We start from the raw sequence: 8,301 nt of genomic DNA, 5'->3' as shown, positions 1-8,301 counted from the left end.
TCCCCCCCCCCCACAATTTCCAAGGACTTCAAGGACCCCCCTCCACCCGCCAAGCTGCCATCACAAAACAAAACACACCCACACCTCTCACCTCACCACTATATGGGCGGGAGGGCGGGACTCTCTGACTCCCTAACTCAAAGATGGCACTGACCTCCACCCCCTTCCTTAAATAACCCCCCGCCTCCTATTTTTACACCAATCCCTGTACTACCGCTCCCCTTTCCAGAAAATTCCTAACACCACCTCAATTTAACCCCTACCTCAATCCCCCCTCGGTTATCTCCCCCCCACCCCCATGTCATGTCAGGCTTCCACTTTAAGGGTCCCTTGTCCCCTTCGCTACTGCCTTAACCTTTACATAGAACACAACAGAATGCAACACTGCTTGTAGTATAATGTACTGTACATAGAATATAACAGAATGGAGCACTGCTTGTAGTATAAATTACTGTACATAGAATATAACAGAATGGAGCACTGCTTGTAGTATAAAGTATTGTAGTATAATGTCCCCGGGAAGTGGATCATGCGTCCCCGTGTTGGCCTCTGGATCTACAATAGAAGTAAACACCTGGGCATGTACTTTGGTTAGTTCCTGTGCCAGGGACGTCACATATTTAGTACTGTACATAGAATATAACAGAATGGATTACTGTTTGTAGTATAAAGTATTGTAGTATAAAGTCCCCGGGGAGTAGATCATGGGTCCCCGTGTTGGCCTCTGGATCTGAAATAGAAGAAAACACATGGGCATGTACTTTGGTCACATATTTAGTACTGTACATAGAATATAGCAGAATGGAGCGCTTCTTGTGGTATAAAGTGCTGTACATAGAATATAGCAGAATGGATCACTGCTTGTAGTATAAAGTATTGTAGTATAAAGTCCCCATGGAGTAGATCATGGGTCCCCGTGTTGGCCTCTGGATCTGAAATAGAAGAAAACACATGGGCATGTACTTTGGTCATATATTTAGTATTGTACATAGAATATAGCAGAATGGAGCGCGTCTTGTGGTATAAAGTACTGTACATAGAATATAACAGAATGGAGCACTGCTTGTAGTATAAAGTACTGTACATGGGATATAACAGAATGGAGCACTGCTTGTAGTATAAAGTAATGTACATAAAGTATAACAGAATGGAGCTCTGCTTGTAGTATAAATTACTGTACATATAATATAACAGGATGGATTACTGTTTGTAGTATAAAGTATTGTAGTATAAAGTCCCCGGGGAGTAGATCATGGGTCCCCGTGTTGGCCTCTGAATCTGGAATAGAAGAAAACACATGGGCATGTACTTTGGTCACATATTTAGTATTGTACATAGAATATAGCAGAATGGAGCGCTGCTTGTGGTATAAAGTGCTCTACCTAGAGTATAACAGAATGGATCACTGCTTATAGTATAAAGTACTGTACATACAATGTAACAGAATAGACCACTGTTGTGGTATAAAGTACTGTACATACAATGCAACAGAATGGAGCACTGCTTATAGTATAAAGTACTACACATAGAATATAACAGAATGGAGCTCTGCTTATTGTATAAAGTACTGTACATAACATATAACAGAATGGTGCACTGCTTGTAGTATAAAGTGCCGTACATAGAATATATAACAGAATAGTATTTAAGTACTACACATAGAATAAAACAGAATGGAGCACTGCTTGTAGTATAAAGTACTGTACATATAATATATAACAGAATGGATCACTGCTTGTAGTATAACTTAGTGTACATATAATATATAACAGAATGGATCACTGCTTGTAGTATAACTTAGTGTACATATAATATATAACAGAATGGATCACTGCTTGTAGTATAACTTAGTGTACATATAATATATAACAGAATGGAGCTCTGCTTATAGTATAAAGTACTATACATAGAATATAACAGAATGAAGCACTGCTTGTAGTATAAATTACTGTACATAGAATATAACAGAATGGAGCACTGTTTGTAGTATAAAGTCCCGGGGGAGTAGATAATGGGTCCCCGTGTTGGCCTCTGAATCCAGAATAGAAGAAAACACATGGGCATGTACTTTGGTCACATAATTACCGTGTTTCTCCGAAAATAAGACACTGTGTTATATTTTTTTGCCCCAAAAAGGGCACAGTGTCTTGTTTTCGGGGGGGAGGGGGGGGGGGGCTTTTACTTACCTGGTCCGCAGCGTCCTGATGCCTCCCAATGGTGTCCGGCGGCGGCGCGGCGTCCTCCTCCTCTTACAGATGCCTTCTGCTGGCGACGGGGCTTTGAATACCCCACCTCCAGCAAAGCAAGCGCTGTGATTGGCCAATCGAGCGCTAGCAGCCAATCACAGGCATTCAGTGATGTCATTCACTGAATGGCTGTGATTGGCTCATCGGGCACCAGCTGTGATTGGCTGCCAGCGCTCGATTAGCCAATCACAACGCTTTCTTTGCTGGAGGCGGGGTATTCAAAACAAGTCGCCAGAAAAAATAAGCTGTGAGATGGAGGAGGATGCCGGCCGCTGCCACCGACACCACCGCTGTCGCCACCGCCGAAACCACCACTGCTGCCGCCGACACCACCGCTGCTGACGACGACGACACCACCGCTGCCGCCAACGACAACACCACCAACGCTGCTGCCGCTGCCAGCACCAGCGCCACCGCAGAAGACACCGCCGCCGCAGCAGACACCAGCGCCACCACAGACACCACCACTGCCGCCGCCACCACTACCGACACCACCACTGCTGCCACCGCCTACACCACCGCTGCCGACGACGACACCACCGCTGCCGCCAACAACGACACCACCACTGCTGCCGAGACCACTGCCGCCACAGAAGACACCGCCGCCACAGCAGACACCACCGCCGCCACAGACACCATTAGGACGCCGCGGACCATGTGAGTTTTTTTATTTATTGATTTTTTTTTTTTGTGTGGTACCTGAGATAGGTCCTATTTTCAGGGGAGGCCTTATATTTCAAGCCTCCCCGAAAACCTGATAGGTCTTACTATCGGGGTAGGACCTATTTTCGTGGATACACGGTAGTATTGTACATAGAATATAGCAGAATGGAGCGCTGCTTGTGGTATAAAGTGCTGTACATAGAATATAACAGAATGGATCACTGCTTATAGTTTAAAGTACTGTACATAGGATATAACAGAATGGAGCACTGTTGCAGTATAAAGTACTGTACATACAATGTAACAGAATGGAGCTCTGCTTATAGTATAAAGTACTACACATAGAATATAACAGAATGGAGCACTGCTTGTAGTATAAAGTGCCGTACATATAATATATAACAGAATAGATCACTGTTTGTAGCATAAAGTAATGTACATAGAGTATAACAGAATGGAGCACTGCCTGTAGTATAAAATGCCGTACTTATAATATATAACAGAATGGAGCACTGCTTGTAGTGTAAAGTACTGTAAATAGAATATAACAGAATGGTGCACTGCTTATAGTATAAAGTACTGTGCATAGAATATAACAGAATTTAGCACTACTTGTAGTTTAAAGTGCCGTACATATAATATATAACAGTATGGATCACTGCTTGTAGTATAAAGTACTATACATAGAATATAGCAGAATGGAGCGCTGCTTGTGGTATAAAGTGCTACACATAGAATGTAACAGAATAGATCACTGTTTGTAGTATAAAGTAATGTACATAGAGTATAACAGAATGGATCACTGCTTGTAGTATAACTTAGTGTACATAGAATACAGCAGAATGGAGCACTGCTTGTAGTATAAAGTGCCGTACTTATAATATATAACAGAATGGAGCACTGCTTGTAGTTTAAAGTGCCGTACATATAATATATAACAGAATAGAGCACTGCTTGTAGTATAAAGTACTGTACATATAATATATAACAGAATGAAGCACTGCTTGTAATATAAATTACTGTACATATAATATAACAGGATGGAGCACTGCTTGTAGTATAAAGTATTGTAGTATAAAGTCCCCGGGGAGTAGATCATGGGTCCCCGTGTTGGCCTCTGGATCTGAAATAGAAGAAAACACATGGGCATGTACTTTGGTCATATATTTAGTATTGTACATAGAATATAGCAGAATAGAGCACTGCTTGTAGTATAAATTACTGTACATAGAATATAACAGAATGGATAACTGTTTGTAGTGTAAAGTGCTGTACATAGAATATAACAGAATGGAGCACTGCTTGTAATATAAAGTGCCGTACATATAGTATATAACAGAATGGATTACTGTTTGTAGTATAAAGTAATGTACATAGAGTATAACAGTATGGAGCACTGCCTGTAGTATAACTTAGTGTACATAGAATCTAACAGTATGGAGCACTGCTTGTAGTATAAAGTGCCGTACATATAATATATAACAGAATGGAGCACTGCTTGTAGTATAAATTGCCGTACATATAATATATAACAGAAGGGGTCACTGCTTGTAGTATAAACTACTGTACATAGAATATAACAGAATGGAGCACTGCTTGTAGTATAAATTACTGTACATCGAATATAACAGAATGGAGCACTGCTTGTAGTATAAAGTGCCGTACATAGAATATAACAGAATGGAGCACTGCTTGTAGTATAAAGTACTGTACATAGAATATAGCAGAATGGAGCACTGCTTGTAGTATAAAGTACTATACATAGAATATAGCAGAATGGAGCACTGCTTGTAGTATAAAGTACTGTACATAGAATACCACAGAATTTTGCACTACTTGTACTATAAAGTACTGTACATAGAATATACAAGAATGCAGCACTGCTTATAGTATAAGGTGCTGTATATAGAATACGAGGGGCTGCTGATAAGTCTTTGGCTTTACCCAGAAAGAAATGGAGATAGGAAGATGAAACTTTACATTTATTCCACATACTCTCCACTGATGTCAACACACTTCTTACATCGGTATTCCAAGTTCTGTAAGCCTTGCAAAAAGATGGATTTCGGTTGTGCCTCAAACCAGTCATCCGTAGCAGTCATGGCATCAGAAATGGTGTGAAATTTGGTAACCTTGAGGTGTTTCTTCAGGTTTGGAAACAGATGATAGGCGGAGGGAGCTAGATCTGGTGAATAAGGTGGGTGGTCAACCATCTGGAAGCCTAGCTCCACCAGTTTTGCCGTGGTCGCTTGTGCAGTGATGAGCGGAGGCGTTGTCTTGCAGGAACAAGATTCCTTTGGACAGCTTGCCGCACCTTTTGGCCTTCAGAGCTACCTTTAATTGGTCCAAAAGTTCAATGTAATACCTTGCATTGATGATGGAACCATTTTGAAGGTAGTCCACTAGCAGCACGCCCTCCTTATCCCAGAACACAGACGCCATCACCTTAGTGGCTGATTTCTGCTCCCTGAACACTCTGAGGAGAACCACTGTGCCTCCACTCTTTTGACTGCTCCTTTGTTTCAGAGCCATACAAATAAATCCAGGTCTCATCCATAGTGACCAGCCGATCCAGGAAGTTCTTATCAGTCTGGAAACGCTGACAAATGGACCGGGAAGTTTTCACTCGCATGCTTTTTTGACCTGTTGTCAAACATTTGGGGACCCACTTTGCAGATAGCTTCTTCATGTTCAAATGTTCATGGATAATGACACAAACACCTTCACGAGAAATCCCCATGATGTCTGCTATTCCTTTAGCTGAAATTCGCCGATTCTCCAGTATAGGGCTGTGCACAGCATCAACGACCTCCAGAACAATAACCTCTCTCCGCCGTCCAGGACATTCCTCATCATTGGTGCTGAAGTGGCCCGTTTTAAATTTGGCAACCCAGTTCTTAACTGTAGAATATGAAGGGCATTGATCCCCCAGTGTCTGCGACATATCACCATGAATATCCTGCGCAGACTTTCCTTTGAAAAACAAGAATTTTATCACTCCTCTGCTCTCATTTGCTGTGCCTATCGCCTTAGACTCTGCCATTTTGTTTTCCCGCATGCCTAGATCACTGTTGCCATAAGCTACAAACACAAAATTTTGAAAACATATATTAGACACATAAGACTTTTAGTGTGATATAACATTCGTTACCATAGCAACAAAAAAAGAACACAAATCCAAAGATTTATCAGGTGCCCCTGGTATAACAGGATGCAGCACTGCTTGTAGTATAAAATACTGTACATAAAATATAACAGAATAGAGCACTGCTTTTAGTATAACGTACTGTGTTATGGATTGGTACTAAGGGTACCCGATGATGAATATCTGACCCCTTCCTAATTAGAAGTTCTAAGGCCTGTGTATGCACGGGAAAAATCACTCTGACACACTGTTCAGCAAAAATGAAACTTCTTTTTTCTAATCAAGCTGCATGGGGTTTTATAGATAGTACGCATAGTTAATACGTCATGAAGTACGAATCTGTAGCTGATTGATTATTGCCCTTATATGGGGCTTTTTCTTCAGGTGCTGACTTCCTTATCTTGGTTGCATTCCTGGATTGAGGCGCCATCTTGAGTTACACTGTGGGAGGTAGAAGAGCAAGTAGTTAGTCAGCACTTTAGCAGGTAGGTGTGTTAGGAAGTGTAGAACAGAAGCACATATTTGCAACAGGCTTTTTACTTAGTTTATTACAATCCATTATAACCCCCCCTTAAAATGACAATTTTATCTATCCCTAATCCTGGGCCTACCTCATCTGTCTCATTGTGCCACAGAACTCTTTTGTGCCGCACGTTAGATAAGTCATGGCTATCCAATGACCCCCCTTGTCACGGGCTTTGCACATAGAGAAGTCAGACACTGTCCCATGGGTTTAAAGGTGTTGTATTTGCTTAGGGGAAAGAGTCTTTGTGGGGGTGTAGGATTTGTTGTAGTCCTCTGGACTTTCCATGTTCAGCAGCGTTGGTTCAGCATTGTCCACAGCCTTCTCTTAGAGTTTCTTTAGGTAGGTTAGTACACAGCAGAATATGTTGTCAAGGATAATCAGAATTACAAGTATGGTTATCCCTACCTGAGCCAGCATTTTCTGCCACCCACTCATCCAACTAAAGTATTGGTCCCATGGGTCATTTATACTTGAGGTTTTTTTAGCTCTACTGGTAGATCCACTAGCTTTTTGATGGCTAAGGTCACTTTACCATTTGGTCCTGTGTTGTCGGGGATGTATGTATAGCAGGTCTCCCCTGTTATTTTACATACCCCTCATTTTTCCGCTAAGATCATATCTAAGGCCATTCCTTACTAGAAAGTCATGGAGGAGGTTGGCCTTAGCTGGTCCGCTAGTCCCTGTATGGCATCTATGGTATAATTGACAAACCTCTGCCGATTGTAATAGATATAGTTTATCCAATCTACGTTTTTGTTAACAGTAATAATGGGTATTAGTGACTCAAACCCCGCTTTTATTTGGTTCCCGGGTTTGAATTTGTTGGGTACCCCCCTTGGGACACCGATGGTATTTATGTAGACATGAGGGTCAAAGCTTCCCATGGGCGCACTACGTTTTCTTCTATTGGAGTTGCTTCCCAGCTCATCTGGGGGGGTCATTGGTGAGGATATGCAAAGGCATAAGAATTTTAGCCAAGGCACACTCCCCCGTCCAACTCCCCTCAAATCTGGTTCTCAATTTCATGTCCCCAGAAAGCCAATAAATGTCCCCCAATGATTGGACCTGATTCTGTACCGCCTCCCCGCTCTTGTCGCTATATGTATAGCAATACCCATCAGTGAAATTCCCTAGGAATCTCCCTGATCACAGTCTACTTTTATAGCAGGTGTAGTTTCCAGGGTAGATGGTGATCCCTTCTCCTGGATGGGGAGTTTTGGTGATTATGGGGTACTCTTTTTTCCATCTCTCACAAGCAGTGTGGTTGATGGAGGTATTGGTGAAGAGTTTGAGAAAGCACTCCTCGCTCTCTTCAGGGATCTGCAGATGGACAGTACCTAGGTGTGGCCTGGCACTTCCACACACATAGCAGTCAGACTTGTGTTTGTCGGCATTATATTTCATCCACTCCAACCAGAGGTTCTGGTCGAAGAAGCTGGTTTCTACCGCCATGGTGTCATCAAAGGTAGGATATCATGTTGTTTAAAGTCTGTATCTTAGGGCGTAGGGGGTTGGCTATAGGTGCAGGACTGGGGGAAGGTTTCCACTCATGGTCCGTCATGTCCCCTAGTTCGAATTTTCCAAGGGAATAGTGTGAGCCCACCCCTATATTGGTTCCCAACAAATATATTTCGGCATCCCCAGGGCTCGGATTTTCTATAGTTAGGGTCATGCTGAAGTCGGATCTTCCGATGTGGAGGCATCTGCCAGTCTTAAGTAGG

Source organism: Eleutherodactylus coqui, chromosome 3 (assembly GCF_035609145.1).
Source record: "Eleutherodactylus coqui strain aEleCoq1 chromosome 3, aEleCoq1.hap1, whole genome shotgun sequence".
Taxonomy (NCBI): domain Eukaryota; kingdom Metazoa; phylum Chordata; class Amphibia; order Anura; family Eleutherodactylidae; genus Eleutherodactylus; species Eleutherodactylus coqui.
This window is presented reverse-complemented; position numbering follows the sequence as displayed.